Source organism: Heptranchias perlo, unplaced genomic scaffold (assembly GCF_035084215.1).
Source record: "Heptranchias perlo isolate sHepPer1 unplaced genomic scaffold, sHepPer1.hap1 HAP1_SCAFFOLD_606, whole genome shotgun sequence".
In the NCBI taxonomy this organism is placed as follows: domain Eukaryota; kingdom Metazoa; phylum Chordata; class Chondrichthyes; order Hexanchiformes; family Hexanchidae; genus Heptranchias; species Heptranchias perlo.
In genome coordinates, this window is record NW_027139630.1 from 97,088 (window position 1) to 115,602 (window position 18,515).

General features: G+C 44.3%; 2 non-coding genes across 2 annotated transcripts; both read right to left on the bottom strand.

Moving 5' to 3' along the window:
• Positions 1 to 908: 908 nt before the first annotated feature.
• trnak-uuu (transfer RNA lysine (anticodon UUU)) lies at positions 909 to 993 on the bottom strand. The gene is given in 2 exon segments: positions 909 to 944; positions 957 to 993. It is a non-coding gene; the product is annotated as a tRNA-Lys (tRNA).
• A 3,366-nt stretch (positions 994 to 4,359) lies between these two features.
• trnat-ugu (transfer RNA threonine (anticodon UGU)) lies at positions 4,360 to 4,433 on the bottom strand. Its single transcript has one exon. It is a non-coding gene; the product is annotated as a tRNA-Thr (tRNA).
• Positions 4,434 to 18,515: the final 14,082 nt, after the last annotated feature.

Consider the following 18,515-nt stretch of genomic DNA (forward strand, 5'->3'; position numbering starts at 1 on the left):
GCAAAGTGATACAGACAGGTTAAGTGAGTGGGCTAGAAGTTGGCAAATGAAGTATAAAGTGGGGAAATGTGAGGTTATTAACTTTGGTAGGAAGAATAGAAAAGCAGAATATCTTTTAAAAGGTGAGAGAGTATGAAATGTTGGTGTTCAGAGGGATTTGTGTGTCCTTGGACACGGATCACAGAAAGTTAACATGCAGATGCAGCAAGCAATTAGGAAAGCAAATGGTGTGTTGGCCTTTATTGCGAGGTGGTTGGAGTACAAGGAAAATGAAGTCTTGCTGTAATTATATAGGGCTTTGGTGAGACCACATCTGGAGTACTGTGTACAGTTTTGATCTCCTTACCTGCGGAACGATACACTTGCCTTAGAGTGGGTGCAACAAAGGTTCACTAGATTGATTCCTGGGATAAGAGGGTTGTCCTGTGAGGAGAGATTGAGCAGAATGGGCCTATATTCTCTGGAGTTTACAATAATGAGGTGTTCTCATTGAAACATGTAAAATTCTTAGAGGGCTCGACAGGGTAGATGCTGGGATGCTGTTTCCCCGAGCTGGAGAGTCCACAACTAATGGTTATAATCTCAAGATAAGGGGCCGGCCATTTGGTACAGAGATGAGGAATAATTTCTTCACTGAGAGGGTTGTGAACCATTGGAATTCTCCACCCCTGAGGGCTGTGGATGCTGAGCCATTGAATAGATTCAAAACTGAGGTAGATAGAATTTTGGACACTGAGAAACTCAAGGGATATGAGGATAGGTCGGGAAAGTGGATTTGAGGCCGAAGATCAGCGATGACGTTATCAAATGGCGGAGCAGGCTCGAGGGACTGAATGGCCAATTCTTGCTCCTTTCGCTGATGTTGGTCCGCTGGAAAAGCAGAACATGCCAGCTGTTTTAAAACTTTTAGCCTGAACAGGGACTTGAACCCTGGATCCTCAGATCACCACCTGTTTTAAAAGTCTGATGCTCTACCGACTGAGCTATCCAGGCTCGCTGTTGGATTGATTTCCATCATACAGATTCATGGTGGGACTCTGAATTATCCCCGTCGATGGAGAAGAAGGGGAGAATTCCTTTTTACAATTTTCAGCAACGTGTTGAGGAGAATCCTTGTTTCTGTTGAACATGATGTAAGAAACATGGACAGAGAACTCGTGATTTTACAATTCTTCTTGTTTGTACAAAATTTCTTGTCATTCGTTCGCAGCAATTAAAAAAAACACTTTACCCAATGGTTCAAAAGCTAAACTTGTTCCACACGGGAGCTGGAAAAGGCCTCTCGACATTTCAGCCGATCAATAATTGAAAGCTGAATAATTTCACCCGTTACACCGTGACACCAGGCAGCAGGTTTGCCTCCCGAATTTTCCCTACACGACACTTCAAACCGATGAATCCCTGCTTCACGGAAAGAAGAATTGTGTGTTTGGTTCTTCAGATTTAAAGATGTCGTGCCGGCCGCTTTACCATTTCAGCTCTCGCCAATCGCCCCCTCTCCCTCCTATAAACAAATAAACTCTCGCCTGCTATTGCAAGACGGGAGGCCAGAGGAGCCTCAGTGCCCACATGGGGACATGAAGAAGTCGATGTGTTATGGAACCGGTTGTACCTTGAACTCCAGTCAAAATGTTTAGAAGGTTCAACTACTTTCGATGGCGCTGAAACTCACAACCCCAGCATTTCTCGAGTGTATAATTATTGTAGAAATAACGCGCGCTGACCGATTGCTCCACTGGAGCCGCGCACGGTCTGTGTCCCCAGTGCTCCCATCAAACAGCTTCATCCTCGGTCTCTCAATTATCACTTCCTGATCTTTCCCACACAGAAACCTCCAACCAAGAGGCGATTCGTTAAACATCAGCAGTGATCTTTAAAAGCCGTGGAATCTGAAACAAAACCCCAGACAATAAAAGTTCTTAATTATATTATTAGTGACTTAAGGACAATTATTTTCATGGTACTTTAAGGAGGATTTGGGCAAAGTGGGAGCTGAAATTATGAAACTCTCTCTGGGCTGTCGGTGATTGGAGAGATGGGCGTTATTTCATTTGAAAACCGAGGTTCGGAACTTCCTGATGAAGAAGTGTGAGAGAAGATTGTGGTTAGTCGCAGTTGCCGGGGAGATCGGGAGGAGAGGGAGAAAAGTCAAAGTCACAGCTGTGACAGCTCAAGTGCTCTGCTTATCTGTAATATTTAGACAGTAATGTACAGTACAGGGCAAACCAGTTTAGAATGTGACCGTGACACGTGAATGTGACGACACGTTCTTGTTTCTGGGCTCATTGAGGTCGGGGTATAATTCTCGATGCGAGGTTCATATCCCGGCGAATCCCTAATTTAGCCCGGGACTTTTGATCTTGATCTGCGGTTCAAACTTTTGCAAAGAGGGAAAGGAAGTCCCCAAATCACTCCACCTGAATCTCAAGCGCTTTCGGAAGAAATTCAGTTCAAACAATCAGGACTTTAAAGGCACCTCAATGACCTGCACTTTCATTGATCGAGCTTTCTTTGCAATTACATTCGACCTTGAAACCGCTCTGGTCTTTCATCTCACTGAAGTAGAGTGTGGCCGCTCTGTATCTGTGAGCATGTCGGTGACGAGGTTCGCTCTGATATTGGTCGCTTTCAATTTTTAAAAATTTCACCAAGCTCAGGGAAAAGAAACCGAGAATCGAATTGTCCCTGTAAGTGATGAATTGAAGGGATTGGTGCTCCAAGCAGATCTGGAAAATGCGCAGTGCGGTCGCTCAGGAATTCCAAATCCACCCTCTCACCACTCGGCGATCATATTAACTGAGCTTTACTCTGGCCCAGTGTCACCGCGCTGAAATCGAGTATTTCTCCGGCACGTTTCTCTTAACTTCACAGTTGCTGGTTTAAGAGTGAAGACCGGCTCGTTGGATTTTCACTCCTGCAAGTTTCAACCATTCATTTTGGACTGGATGGAGACAACTGTTCTATTGGTCACTGCAATCAAAAAGTTGAGCTCAGTGAGTGGGAAGGGATTCACTCAGTGGGTGAATTCTTCACCTGTCTCGGTGGTGCTATCGGTTGGTGTGAAAGTTTGATGGTTCGAGCCCTAATTTCATTTTCCCTCAGGATTCATCGCCTCAAAGTTCCAGGGTTTCAATGTGTGTTTTGTCTGCAAGAAAATGTACCGTGATCATTGCCGGCTGAGCAGGGCTGATATTCCACCATTTACCCTGTTGTCGGAGAGCAGGCACATGAATCATATAAAGGAATGGAACATTGGCTTCACAGAAATCACAATTCATAACCCATTTATTTTAAACGGGTTTATTTTAAATGAGTTAACACCAGCCTTAAATGGTAGACTCAGGACTGTCACACAAACAGGTTAAATCTACATAGAATAATTACCACGGTCATTTTTAGACTGGATGCCTCACGGTGACTTTTCTGTCAGTGAAGAGAGACGAGAAAGACCAAAGTGCCGTTTGCCCCTCTCAGTGTGGCCCTGAAGGACTGTGTCCAGGCTGAAGTTCTGTTCCCACCGGACGATCCTCCCCCCAGATTGTCCTTTCTGAGCTCCAGTCAGGTGATGCTAAACACTCAGGTGGGAAAGACCAAAATCTACAACAAGGGTTTAAAACAAAGCTGATTTATTTAACAGATATCCAGAATATTAAACTCCAGCCCAGTTATAGGGCTTATTAACATCAGGAGAAACAAACCCCAACTGTCAGAATGAACATGGTTCAGTCCTGGATGGGATTAACAGCAGAATCCAACTCCTGTCGTCACTTTTGAACTCCCTGGTGTCTCAGTACGTGTGATGACTGAGTGAATCCCTTCCCACACACGGAATCATAGAATCAGAGAAAGCTACAGCACAGAAGGAAGCCATTCGGCCCATCGTGTCTGTGCCGGCCGAAAAAGAGCTATCCAGCTTAATCCCACTTTCCAGGGCTTGGTCCGTAGCCCTGTAGGTTCCGGCACTTCAAATGCACATCCATGCACTTTTGAAATGAGTTGAGGTTTTCTGCCTCGACCACCCTTTCAGACAGTGAGTTCCAGACCCCGACCACCCTGTCCGCTTCTGTGTATCCTCGAACTTTATCACTGCTATCCGGAGGTCGAGGAGACAACCATTCGCTCCTCTATGACATAAATCGTGAATTATACCCTGACCCCGACGAGCCCAGGAACAAGAACGTGTCCTTAAATTAAAGTGTTACAGACACATTCTATGAGAGGTCTGTCTGTGCGATGAAATGGTGTTTTTGAACAGTCATTCTGATATCGGTTTCCTCCTCAAACCTGAACAAATACCAATTCCAAAGTGTGACTTTGTCGCTGAATTCCACAAATGAGGTAAAAATAATAAATTACACAAAACACTGCTGGGAGTTGAACCCAGGATCGCCTGTTTACAAGACAGATGCTTTAACCAACTAAACCACAGCACCAATTCACAGCACCTGTTCCCCACCTCGTCTCACTAATATCGATCAGTGACACGTTACTGTCTGTTCGAGGCACAGACCGTTTTATCTTTGTCTATTTCCCTTGTCCGTTTACCTGTGCATCCTGATACTGCCTGCATTTCTCGCTGTGTTTATCTTTGTGTATCCATCAGTGCGTTGATACACCGATGATTAAGTGTGCTTGTGTTTGTTACATTAAATAAATTCGGGGTTCAGACAATTCTCGCTCTGACATTGGAGAACTATTGAGCTGAACTTTACAGCGAAGTCTTGTTTATTGTGGTGCTGAAACGAAAAAACCGAAGAGGTCCAAAAAGGGAAAAGGAGAAAAAACTTGTGAAGGAAAATAACGACAACAATCAAGGTATTTACAGGTATATTAAGAGAAAGAAGGGTGACTAAGAGTAATGTGGGCCCCTTAAAGACAGATGGAGGTGATATTGTAATTGAAAATCAGGAAATGGCAGAGTTGCTAAATATTTACTTTGCATCGGTCTTCATAGAAAAGGATGAGGCGAACATAGCAGAGACACGAGGAAAACTGTAAATAAATCAAGGGGATTCAGTGTAAATAAAATAATGGCAATGGAGAAAATAATGAGATTGGAGATTGTCAAATCTCCAGGACCTGATGTTTACCATCCCAGGGGAATAAGAGGAATAGGTAAGGAACTTGTACATGCTTACTCATGATCGATCAAAACTCTCTTGATTGAGGAATTGTTGCTTTAATTGAAACATTGTCAATGTCACTCCATTATTTCGATGGGTCGGAGAGATAAAGTTGGAAATTCTAGGCCTATCAGTCTGACGCCTGTTGTGGGGAAGTTACCAGTATCCGTTATTGGGGAAAGAATGACTGAGCACTTGGATAAATATGGAGTAATCAGAGAGAGCCAGCATGGATTTGTAAAGGGGAAGTCAAGTCTAACAAAGCTCGTTGAACTTTTTGAAGATGTAACTAACGTGCTCGATAATGGAGTGTCTCTGGGTGTGAGATGGACATTGACTTCCAAAGGCATCCAATAAGGGACCACATAACAGACTGTCAACAAAAATTAGAGTGCGTGGAATTTAAGGCAACCTATTGAAATGGGTCGGGAGTTGGTTAGAAGGTGGGAGGCAGAGGCCCGGGATAATAAGGGATGTCCTCAAATTGGCCGGATGTGATTAGTTCTGGGGCATCAGCTTTTTCCGATATGTATAAATGAGGGAGATGAAGGAATAGAGAGCCGAACACTCACGTTTGTCGCTGACATCGAGTTAGGAGGCGCAGTGAGTAGTGTAGATGGGAGCATAAAGTTACAAAGGGGAATTGATAGATTCAGTGAGTTGGTAAAACTGTGTCAGATGGAGCTTACATAGAATTACATCGAATGTACATCACAGAAACAGGCAATTCGGCCCAACCAGACTATACCGGTGTTTATGCTGCAGACGAGCCTCCTCCAACCCCTCTTCATCTAACCCTATGAGCAAACTCTAATATTCCCTTCTCCTCTATGTGCTTATCCAGCTTCCCCGTAAATGCATCCATTCTAGTCACCTTAACTACTCCTTGTGGTGGTGAGTTGAACATTCTAACGACTCTCTGGGGAAGTCTGTTTCTCTTGAATGCCAGATTGGATACATTGGTGACTGGATTATATTCATGGCCCCAATGTTTTGGAGTCCCCACTCCCACAAGTGCGAACACCTTGTCGATGCCTAACCTATAAAGCCCTCACATAATCTTAAAGCCCGATATCAGGTCACCCTCAGCCTCCTCTTTTCTATACAGAAGAGCCCCAGCCTGTTCAAACTTTCAATATGGGGAAGTATAAGGTCATCTACTTTGGACGGAAGCAATATAGATCAGAGTGTTTTCTAAATGGTGAGAAGCTCGGAACTATGGAGGAGCAGAGAGATTTAGGGATCGAAGTACAGAAATCACTAAAAGCCAGTGGACTGCGAAAAAATAATTTGAAAGTCTAATGTGATGTTGGCCTTTATCTCAAGGGAGCTGGAATTCAAAGACATGGAAATATGTTCCAGATAGAAAGCTCTGGTAAGACCCCATTTAAAGTATTGCATTCAGTTCTGGGCACACCCCTCAGGAAAGATATATTGACCGTGGAGGGGATGCAGCGCAGTTTCACCAGAATGATGCCGGGGCGAAAATGGTTACATTATGAGGGCAAGTTGCGTGGACAAGGTTTGTATTTCCTCGTGTATCGAGGATTAAGTGGTGATGTAATTCAGGTGTTGAAGGTGATTCAATGATCCAATGGTGGGTGTGTGAGTTGGTGCTGAATCGGTCCCCTTCAGTGAAGAGAGGGTCAGCGGGCGCCTGACAGACACGGCTCGGAACGGGACTCGCTTCTCTCCGGCGGCAGCGGCTGGTTTAGAGAGATCTCTCTGTCTGCTGCTGTTACTCCGCCTCCCGCACTCTGGGAGAACCGCGGAGCTCGGTCCTCATTTTTCTCTTATGGATCCGGCTCCATCCGTTTACTGTTGACGGGAGTGCGTCTGATACCAAGTCAGTCAGAAGCGGGTGAAAATCACAACATAGGCACAGGCCCAAGGACTGGGGACTGGTTTGATATTGGGTCCTTTTTAAGGGACCGGCTGTAGAATGTTTGTATAATAATAATGATCAGAATTAACTTTGAAACAATGAATTTTTTTTCAGTTATTTCCCATTTCCACCCTCACCAGTTTTATACAGTAACAGGTAACAATGTTTGAGGGATGTGATGTCCAGTGTTGGTGGAATCAGTGTAATTTAACTTGATACATTGAAGAATCTCTTGTCTATCCCAGGCTCTTACCTCAGGTTTAGACCCTCACCTGGTTTAAAATCGGTCACTCACTGATATAAATAAACCAGTAACAATCCCGAAACCTCAGCGGGGATATTTGTTCTGATACTTAATGACAGTCCCAATTTCCAATGAAATTCTCGATCAGCAAATCCCAGAGGCTGTTTCGGGTTTGACAAACTGTGAAACAGATTGTTTTAAAAGCCGGAAAGAGGGAAAAACTGGTGGTTGATATGAAGTGTTATACATTATCTCTTTCTGTTTCAGATTTACAATTTCTCTTTGTGTGTTACTGACAGGAGAGGCTATAACGGAGTCCAGTGACTGGGTAACGAGCTGCACTGAGTCATTGGCCTGTGTTACAGACCGGCTCGTTGGACCTGCTCATTTCGTGAACTCGCTGGTGTCTCAGCACGTGTGATGACTGAGGGAATCCCTTCCCACACACGGAGCAGGTGAACAGTCTCTCAACCAATGGGCATGCGTTGATGTGTCAGCAGTTCATTTCTACTTTTAAAGCTCTTCTCACAGTCACTGCATTAAAAGGTCATTCAAGTTAATGTTTCAGAAGGTGGGATGATCGAGTGAATCTCTTCCCACACACGGAGCAGGTGAACAGTCTCTCCCCAGTGTGAGTGCGTCAATGTCTCAGCAGTTCGTTTCTGATTTTAAATCTCTTCCCACAGTCAGAACATTTAAAGGTCTCTCAGTGTGAACTCGCTGGTGTGTCAGCAGGGTCGATGACTGAGTGAATCTCTTCCCACACACTGAGCAGGTGAACGGCCTCTCCCCAGTGTGAACTCGCTGGTGTGTCAGCAGGGTCGATGACTGAGCGAATCCCTTCCCACACACTGAGCAGGTGAACGGCCTCTCCCCAGTGTGAACTCGCTGGTGTTTCAGCAGGGTGGATGACCAAGTGAATCCCTTCCCACACACTGAGCAGGTGAACGGCCTCTCCCCAGTGTGAACTCGCTGGTGTGTCAGCAGGGTCGATGACTGAGTGAATCCCTTCCCACACACTGAGCAGGGGAACGGCCTCTCCCCAGTGTGAACTCGCTGGTGTGTCAGCAGGGTCGATGACTGAGCGAATCCCTTCCCACACATGGAGCAGGTGAACGGCCTCTCCCCAGTGTGAACTCGCTGGTGTGACAGAAAGTGTGATGACAGAGCGAATCCCTTCCCACACACGGAGCAGGTGAACGGCCTCTCCCCAGTGCGAGCACGATGGTGTCTCAGCAGTTCAATTTTGCTTTTAAACCTCTTCTCACAGTCAGAACATTTAAAAGGTCTCTCATCAGTGTGAAGTAGCTGGTGTGTCAGCAGGGTGGATGATTGAGTGAATCCCTTCCCACACACAGAGCAGGTGAACGGCCTCTCCCCAGTGTGAACTCGCTGGTGTGTCAGCAGGGCGGATGACTGAGTGAATCCCTTCCCACACACGGAGCAGGTGAACGGCCTCTCCCCAGTGTGGGTCCGTTGGTGTGTCAGCAGATTCCTTTTGCATTTAAACCTCTTCTCACAGTCAGAACATTTAATAGGTCTCTCATCAGAGTGAACTCGCTGGTGTGTCAGGAGGTGGGATGACCGAATGAATCCCTTCCCACACACGGAGCAGGTGAACGGCCTCTCCCCAGTGTGACGGCGTCGATGAGTTTCCAGCTCTGAAGGGTAATTGAATCCCTTCCCACAGTCCCCACATTTCCACGGTTTCTCCATGGTCCGGGTGTCCTTGTGTCTCTCCAGGTTGGACGATCAGTTGAAGCCTCGTCCACACACAGAACACGTGTACGGTTTCTCCCCGCTGTGAATGGTGCGATGTTTTTTCTGGCTGTGTAACTGGTTAAAGCTCTTTCCACAGTCAGTGCACTGGAACACTCTCACTCGGGTGTGTGTGTCTCGGTGCTTTTCCACTCACACTGATGTTTGAAATCTTCTCCCACAGACAGAACAGACAAACATTTCTCCTTCCACATTCAAAGGCCGATGATATTCAGGTCCTGATGAATCGAGTGACTCTGTCAGATCTTGACGTGATCTTTGGTTTGAGTTTCCCTCTGCAAATCCTCCCCTGTAAAAGGAGTTTATAAAAGTTATCACTGTAAGTACAGGATAGAAATTCAGATCAGATAACTCTACTTTCTATGGAACATTATTTCCTCTCTCATTCCTCAAAGCTGTAAATCCCCGTCCCACACACTCTCCCTCCTCCCTGTGCTGAAATCCAAAACCATCACATCATCTTTCAGTGGCCCGAAACCATGAGTGAAAGGGTGAGAGAGTGAGTGTGAGAGAGTGAATGTGAGAGAGTGAATGTGAGAGAGTGAATGTGAGAGAATGAATGTGAGAGAGTGAGTGTGAGAGAGTGTGAGTACAGCAGTGGGCTCGGTGTGGAGAATGAAGTGGGGCAGGTGGAGCATGTTTCAGTGGGGCAGCAGTGATCATAATTTCATTCGGTTTAGAATAGTTATGGAAAAGGACAGGGGACAGTCAAATATGAAAATTCTTAACTGGAGGAGGGCTAATTTCATGAGTTAAAAAGGGATCTTGTCCAGGTTAATTGGCATCAAAAATTGGCAGGCAGAACAATAATTGAACAATGGGAGGCCTTCAAGGAGGAGTTGGTTTGGGAACAGAGTAGACAGATTCCCACGAGGAGGAAAGAAATGGCATCCAAAGCTTGAGCTCCCTGGATGACTGAAGATATGGAGATCATCATTTCTCCTTCATTTACAGACGCTCCCTGACCGATCACCATTTCTCCTTCATTTACAGACGCTCCCTGACCGATCACCATTTCTCCTTCATTGACAGACGCTCCCTGACCGATCCCCATTTCTCCTTCATTGACAGACGCTCCCTGACCGATCCCCATTTCTCCTTCATTGACAGACGCTCCCTGACCGATCACCATTTCTCCTTCATTTACAGACGCTCCCTGACCGATCACCATTTCTCCTTCATTGACAGACGCTCCCTGATTCGATGAGTCACGAGGTTTGACGCTGACACTGCGCATGCTCGGAGGCCGCGGGCCGTGTGTTGAGTTTCGGGTCTGATCTAAACCGGAGCCCCCGGAGTGTAGAGAGAGAGAGGAGAATGTTCACTGTTTGATATTCGGGCCCGGGGCCGCACTCGGGGTTTGTGAAGCCCCCGCCCCCTCCCCCTCCCCCGGGGTTTATTAACCCGCTCCCCCCGCCCATCTCTCACCTGTTGCCGACACGATCTCGGCCTCAATCCCCGCCCGCCGCGCATGCTCAGCTCACACTGCCCGGGTGATTGACGGGAGCTCCGGACCAATAGGAAGAGCGGAGAGGGGCTGGAGGACCGAGCGGGCGGTTGGTCCTCCAACCAATGGGAGTGGGTGAGGGGCGGGACTTGCGGCACCGAGTGGGCGGGGCTGAGCCCGGATCTCCCTCATTGGCTGAAACTCTGCATCAATTTTAAACCTGATTGATGTCAAACTCGAGGGAAAAAACTGGACTTTAATAAAGGACAAAGAGGAGGGAATATTGGAGGGAATAACACAGTGTAGGGATAAAATGGATTAATTCAGGACAGACAGCAGGGATTATTGGAGGAAATAACACAGTGTAGGGATAAAATGGATTAATTCAGGACAGACAGCAGGGAATATTGGAGGGAATAACACAGTGTAGGGATAAAATGGATAATTCAGGACAGACAGCAGGGAATATTGGAGGGAATAACACAGTGTAGGGATAAAATGGATTAATTCAGGACAGACAGCAGGGAATATTGGAGGGAATAACACAGTGTAGGGATAAAATGGATTAATTCAGGACAGACAGCAGGGATTATTGGAGGGAATAACACAGTGTAGGGATAAAATGGATTAATTCAGGACAGACAGCAGGGAATATTGGAGGGAATAACACAGTGTAGGGATAAAATGGATTAATTCAGGACAGACAGCAGGGAATATTGGAGGGAATAACACAGTGTAGGGATAAAATGGATTAATTCAGGACAGACAGCAGGGATTATTGGAGGGAATAACACAGTGTAGGGATAAAATGGATTAATTCAGGACAGACAGCAGGGAATATTGGAGGGAATAACACAGTGTAGGGATAAAATGGATTAATTCAGGACAGACAGCAGGGAATATTGGAGGGAATAACACAGTGTAGGGATAAAATGGATTAATTCAGGACAGACAGCAGGGAATATTGGAGGGAATAACACAGTGTAGGGATAAAATGGATTAATTCAGGACAGACAGCAGGGAATATTGGAGGGAATAACACAGTGTAGGGATAAAATGGATTAATTCAGGACAGACAGCAGGGAATATTGGAGGGAATAACACAGTGTAGGGATAAAATGGATTAATTCAGGACAGACAGCAGGGAATATTGGAGGGAATAACACAGTGTAGGGATAAAATGGATTAATTCAGGACAGACAGCAGGGATTATTGGAGGGAATAACACAGTGTAGGGATAAAATGGATTAATTCAGGACAGACAGCAGGGAATATTGGAGGGAATAACACAGTGTAGGGATAAAATGGATTAATTCAGGACAGACAGCAGGGATTATTGGAGGGAATAACACAGTGTAGGGATAAAATGGATTAATTCAGGACAGACAGCAGGGAATATTGGAGGAAATAACACAGTGTAGGGATAAAATGGATTAATTCAGGACAGACAGCAGGGAATATTGGAGGAAATAACACAGTGTAGGGATAAAATGGATTAATTCAGGACAGACAGCAGGGATTATTGGAGGAAATAACACAGTGTAGGGATAAAATGGATTAATTCAGGACAGACAGCAGGGAATATTGGAGGAAATAACACAGTGTAGGGATAAAATGGATTAATTCAGGACAGACAGCAGGGATTATTGGAGGAAATAACACAGTGTAGGGATAAAATGGATTAATTCAGGACAGACAGCAGGGATTATTGGAGGGAATAACACAGTGTAGGGATAAAATGGATTAATTCAGGACAGACAGCAGGGAATATTGGAGGAAATAACACAGTGTAGGGATAAAATGGATTAATTCAGGACAGACAGCAGGGAATATTGGAGGAAATAACACAGTGTAGGGATAAAATGGATTAATTCAGGACAGACAGCAGGGAATATTGGAGGAAATAACACAGTGTAGGGATAAAATGGATTAATTCAGGACAGACAGCAGGGATTATTGGAGGGAATAACACAGTGTAGGGATAAAATGGATTAATTCAGGACAGACAGCAGGGATTATTGGAGGGAATAACACAGTGTAGGGATAAAATGGATTAATTCAGGACAGACAGCAGGGAATATTGGAGGAAATAACACAGTGTAGGGATAAAATGGATTAATTCAGGACTGACAGCAGGGAATATTGGAGGAAATAACACAGTGTAGGGATAAAATGGATTAATTCAGGACAGACAGCAGGGATTATTGGAGGGAATAACACAGTGTAGGGATAAAATGGATTAATTCAGGACAGACAGCAGGGATTATTGGAGGAAATAACACAGTGTAGGGATAAAATGGATTAATTCAGGACAGACATCAGGGATTATTGGAGGAAATAACACAGTGTAGGGATAAAATGGATTAATTCAGGACAGACAGCAGGGAATATTGGAGGAAATAACACAGTGTAGGGATAAAATGGATTAATTCAGGACAGACAGCAGGGATTATTGGAGGGAATAACACGGTGTAGGGATAAAATGGATTAATTCAGGACAGACAGCAGGGAATATTGGAGGGAATAACACAGTGTAGGGATAAAATGGATTAATTCAGGACAGACAGCAGGGATTATTGGAGGAAATAACACAGTGTAGGGATAAAATGGATTAATTCAGGACAGACATCAGGGATTATTGGAGGAAATAACACAGTGTAGGGATAAAATGGATTAATTCAGGACAGACAGCAGGGAATATTGGAGGAAATAACACAGTGTAGGGATAAAATGGATTAATTCAGGACAGACAGCAGGGATTATTGGAGGAAATAACACAGTGTAGGGATAAAATGGATTAATTCAGGACAGACAGCAGGGAATATTGGAGGAAATAACACAGTGTAGGGATAAAATGGATTAATTCAGGACAGACAGCAGGGATTATTGGAGGGAATAACACGGTGTAGGGATAAAATGGATTAATTCAGGACAGACAGCAGGGAATATTGGAGGGAATAACACAGTGTAGGGATAAAATGGATTAATTCAGGACAGACAGCAGGGATTATTGGAGGAAATAACACAGTGTAGGGATAAAATGGATTAATTCAGGACAGACATCAGGGATTATTGGAGGAAATAACACAGTGTAGGGATAAAATGGATTAATTCAGGACAGACAGCAGGGAATATTGGAGGAAATAACACAGTGTAGGGATAAAATGGATTAATTCAGGACAGACAGCAGGGATTATTGGAGGGAATAACACGGTGTAGGGATAAAATGGATTAATTCAGGACAGACAGCAGGGAATATTGGAGGGAATAACACAGTGTAGGGATAAAATGGATTAATTCAGGACAGACAGCAGGGATTATTGGAGGAAATAACACAGTGTAGGGATAAAATGGATTAATTCAGGACAGACATCAGGGATTATTGGAGGAAATAACACAGTGTAGGGATAAAATGGATTAATTCAGGACAGACAGCAGGGAATATTGGAGGAAATAACACAGTGTAGGGATAAAATGGATTAATTCAGGACAGACAGCAGGGATTATTGGAGGAAATAACACAGTGTAGGGATAAAATGGATTAATTCAGGACAGACAGCAGGGAATATTGGAGGAAATAACACAGTGTAGGGATAAAATGGATTAATTCAGGACAGACAGCAGGGATTATTGGAGGGAATAACACAGTGTAGGGATAAAATGGATTAATTCAGGACAGACAGCAGGGAATATTGGAGGAAATAACACAGTTTTGGGATAAAATGGATTAATTCAGGACAGACAGCAGGGATTATTGGAGGAAATAACACAGTGTAGGGATAAAATGGATTAATTCAGGACAGACAGCAGGGATTATTGGAGGAAATGACACAGTGTAGGGATAAAATGGATTAATTCAGGACAGACAGCAGGGATTATTGGAGGAAATAACACAGTGTAGGGATAAAATGGATTAATTCAGGACAGACAGCAGGGATTATTGGAGGAAATAACACAGTGTAGGGATAAAATGGATTAATTCAGGACAGACAGCAGGGAATATTGGAGGAAATAACACAGTGTAGGGATAAAATGGATTAATTCAGGACAGACAGCAGGGATTATTGGAGGAAATAACACAGTGTAGGGATAAAATGGATTAATTCAGGACAGACAGCAGGGATTATTGGAGGAAATAACACAGTGCAGGGATAAAATGGATTAATTCAGGACAGACACCAGGGAATATTGGGGGAAATAACACAGTGCAGGGATAAAATGGATTAATTCAGGACAGACAGCAGGGATTATTGGAGGAAATGACACAGTGTAGGGATAAAATGGATTAATTCAGGACAGACAGCAGGGATTATTGGAGGAAATAACACAGTGTAGGGATAAAATGGATTAATTCAGGACAGACAGCAGGGATTATTGGAGGAAATGACACAGTGTAGGGATAAAATGGATTAATTCAGGACAGACAGCAGGGATTATTGGAGGAAATAACACAGTGTAGGGATAAAATGGATTAATTCAGGACAGACAGCAGGGATTATTGGAGGAAATGACACAGTGTAGGGATAAAATGGATTAATTCAGGACAGACAGCAGGGATTATTGGAGGAAATAACACAGTGTAGGGATAAAATGGATTAATTCAGGACAGACAGCAGGGATTATTGGAGGAAATAACACAGTGTAGGGATAAAATGGATTAATTCAGGACAGACAGCAGGGAATATTGGAGGAAATAACACAGTGTAGGGATAAAATGGATTAATTCAGGACAGACAGCAGGGATTATTGGAGGAAATAACACAGTGTAGGGATAAAATGGATTAATTCAGGACAGACAGCAGGGATTATTGGAGGAAATAACACAGTGTAGGGATAAAATGGATTAATTCAGGACAGACAGCAGGGATTATTGGAGGAAATAACACAGTGCAGGGATAAAATGGATTAATTCAGGACAGACAGCAGGGATTATTGGAGGAAATAACACAGTGTAGGGATAAAATGGATTAATTCAGGACAGACAGCAGGGATTATTGGAGGAAATGACACAGTGTAGGGATAAAATGGATTAATTCAGGACAGACAGCAGGGATTATTGGAGGAAATAACACAGTGTAGGGATAAAATGGATTAATTCAGGACAGACAGCAGGGATTATTGGAGGAAATAACACAGTGTAGGGATAAAATGGATTAATTCAGGACAGACAGCAGGGAATATTGGAGGAAATAACACAGTGTAGGGATAAAATGGATTAATTCAGGACAGACAGCAGGGATTATTGGAGGAAATAACACAGTGTAGGGATAAAATGGATTAATTCAGGACAGACAGCAGGGATTATTGGAGGAAATAACACAGTGTAGGGATAAAATGGATTAATTCAGGACAGACAGCAGGGATTATTGGAGGAAATAACACAGTGCAGGGATAAAATGGATTAATTCAGGACAGACAGCAGGGATTATTGGAGGAAATAACACAGTGTAGGGATAAAATGGATTAATTCAGGACAGACAGCAGGGATTATTGGAGGGAATAACACAGTGTAGGGATAAAATGGATTAATTCAGGACAGACAGCAGGGAATATTGGAGGAAATAACACAGTGTAGGGATAAAATGGATTAATTCAGGACAGACAGCAGGGATTATTGGAGGAAATAACACAGTGTAGGGATGAAATGGATTAATTCAGGACAGACAGCAGGGATTATTGGAGGAAATAACACAGTGTAGGGATAAAATGGATTAATTCAGGACAGACAGCAGGGATTATTGGAGGGAATAACACAGTGTGGGGATAAAATGGATTAATTCAGGACAGACAGCAGGGAATATTGGAGGGAATAACACAGTGTAGGGATAAAATGGATTAATTCAGGACAGACAGCAGGGAATATTGGAGGAAATAACACAGTGTAGGGATAAAATGGATTAATTCAGGACAGACAGCAGGGATTATTGGAGGAAATAACACAGTGTAGGGATAAAATGGATTAATTCAGGACAGACAGCAGGGATTATTGGAGGAAATAACACAGTGTAGGGATAAAATGGATTAATTCAGGACAGACAGCAGGGATTATTGGAGGAAATAACACAGTGTGGTGATAAAATGCAATGGATGTTGTGAAGATGGATTGTTAAAAAGTGTTTGATAAGATGCCGGACAGGAGGCTTGTTGATCAGATTAAAGCTCACGGCATTACAGGGAGTGGGTCAGTGTGGATGGGAAGTTTGATAATGGGCAGAGTTGTGGTTAATGGATGTTTTTCAGACTGTGGGGATGTGAACAGTGGTGTCCCCCAGGGGCAGTGTTGGGGCCATTGCTCTTCTCAACACAGAGCAATGACCTGGGATTGGGTACAAGGGCATAAAATCAACATTTCCTGACGACACCAAGATAGGGAGCATTAAGAACAGTGAAGAGGAATGTTAGCAACTTCCGTGTGACATCGCAACATTAGGAACAGGAGTAGGCCATTCAGCCCCTCGATCCTGTTCCACCATTCAGTGCGATTGGTGTCAGTGAGAATGGGGTTGGTTTACATCAGGCAGAATGAGATTGGTATCAGTGACGGTGGGATTGTTTTTTATCAGACAGGAGGAAATTGATGTCAGTGACTGTGGGGTTGGTTTTTTCAGACAGGAGGAGATTGGTGTCAGTGACTGGTGTTTTTTTTATCAAAGTGGAGGAGATTGGTGTCAGTGACTGGGTTCAGGAATTGGAAATAGTCATTTAGCCCCACAATCCTGCTCCGCCATTCAATTAGATCAGGACTAATCTGTACCACAACTCCATTTACTTGCCTTTGCTCCATATCATCTTCAGCTGCTTCATCAATGACCTTCCCTCCATCATAAGGTCAGAAATGGGGATGTTCGCTGATGATTGTTCAGTGTTCAGTTCCATTCGCAACCCCTCAGAAAATGATGCAGTCCGTGCCCGCATGCAGCAAGACCTGGACAACATCCAGCCTTGGACTGATAAGTGGCAAGTAACATTCGGGCCAGACAAGTGCCTGGCAATGACCATCTCCAACAAGAGAGAGTCTAACCACCTCCCCTTGACATTCAACGGCATTACCATCGCCAAATCCCCCACCATCAACATCCTGGTGGTCCTCATTGACCAGAAACTTAACTGGATCAGCCATATAAATACTGTGGCTTCAATCGCAGGTCAGAGGCTGGGTATTCTGCGGCAAGTAACTCACCTCCTGACTCCCCAAAGCCTTTCCATATCAACAAGGCACAAGTCAGGAGTGTGATGGAATACTCTCCACTTGCCTGGATGAGTGCAGCTCCAACAACACTCAAGAAGCTCGACACCATCCAGGACAAAGCAGCCCGTTTGATTGGCACCCCATCCACCACCCGAAACATTCACTCCCTTTCACCACCGGTGCACAGTGGCTGCAGTGTGCACCATCCACAGGATGCACTGCAGCAACTCGCCAAGGCTTCTTCGACAACATATCCCAAACTCGTGATCTCTACCATCTAGAAGGACAAGATGAGCAGGCATATGGGAACAACACCACCTCTCCAATTCACACACCATCCCGACTTGGAAATATATCGCCGTTCCTTCATCGTCGCTGGGTCAAAATCCTGGAACTCCCTTCCTAACAGCACTGTGGGAGAACCTTCACCACACGGACTGCACCAGTTTAAGAAGGCGGCTCACCACCAGCTTCTCAAGGGCAATTAGGGATGGGCAATAAATGCTGGCCTCGCCAGCGACGCCCACATCCCATGAACGAATTTTTAAAAAATCCCTTGCAAACCTCACACAACAAAAACCTTTCAATCTCAATGATGAAAATTTCAGTCGAGCCCCAGCATCCACAGCCTTCCAGGGAAGTGAGTTTGTAATTTCCACAACACTTTGTGTCAAAAATTGCTGCCTTATTTTGCGCATAAATGACCCAGCTCTAATTTTAATGTTATCAAGAAGGTGGCAGATGGAGTATAATGTGGGGAAATGTGAAATTATTCACTTTGGTAGGAAGAATAGAAAAGCGGAATATTATTTAATAGATGAGAGATTGAGAATTATTGGTGTTCAGAG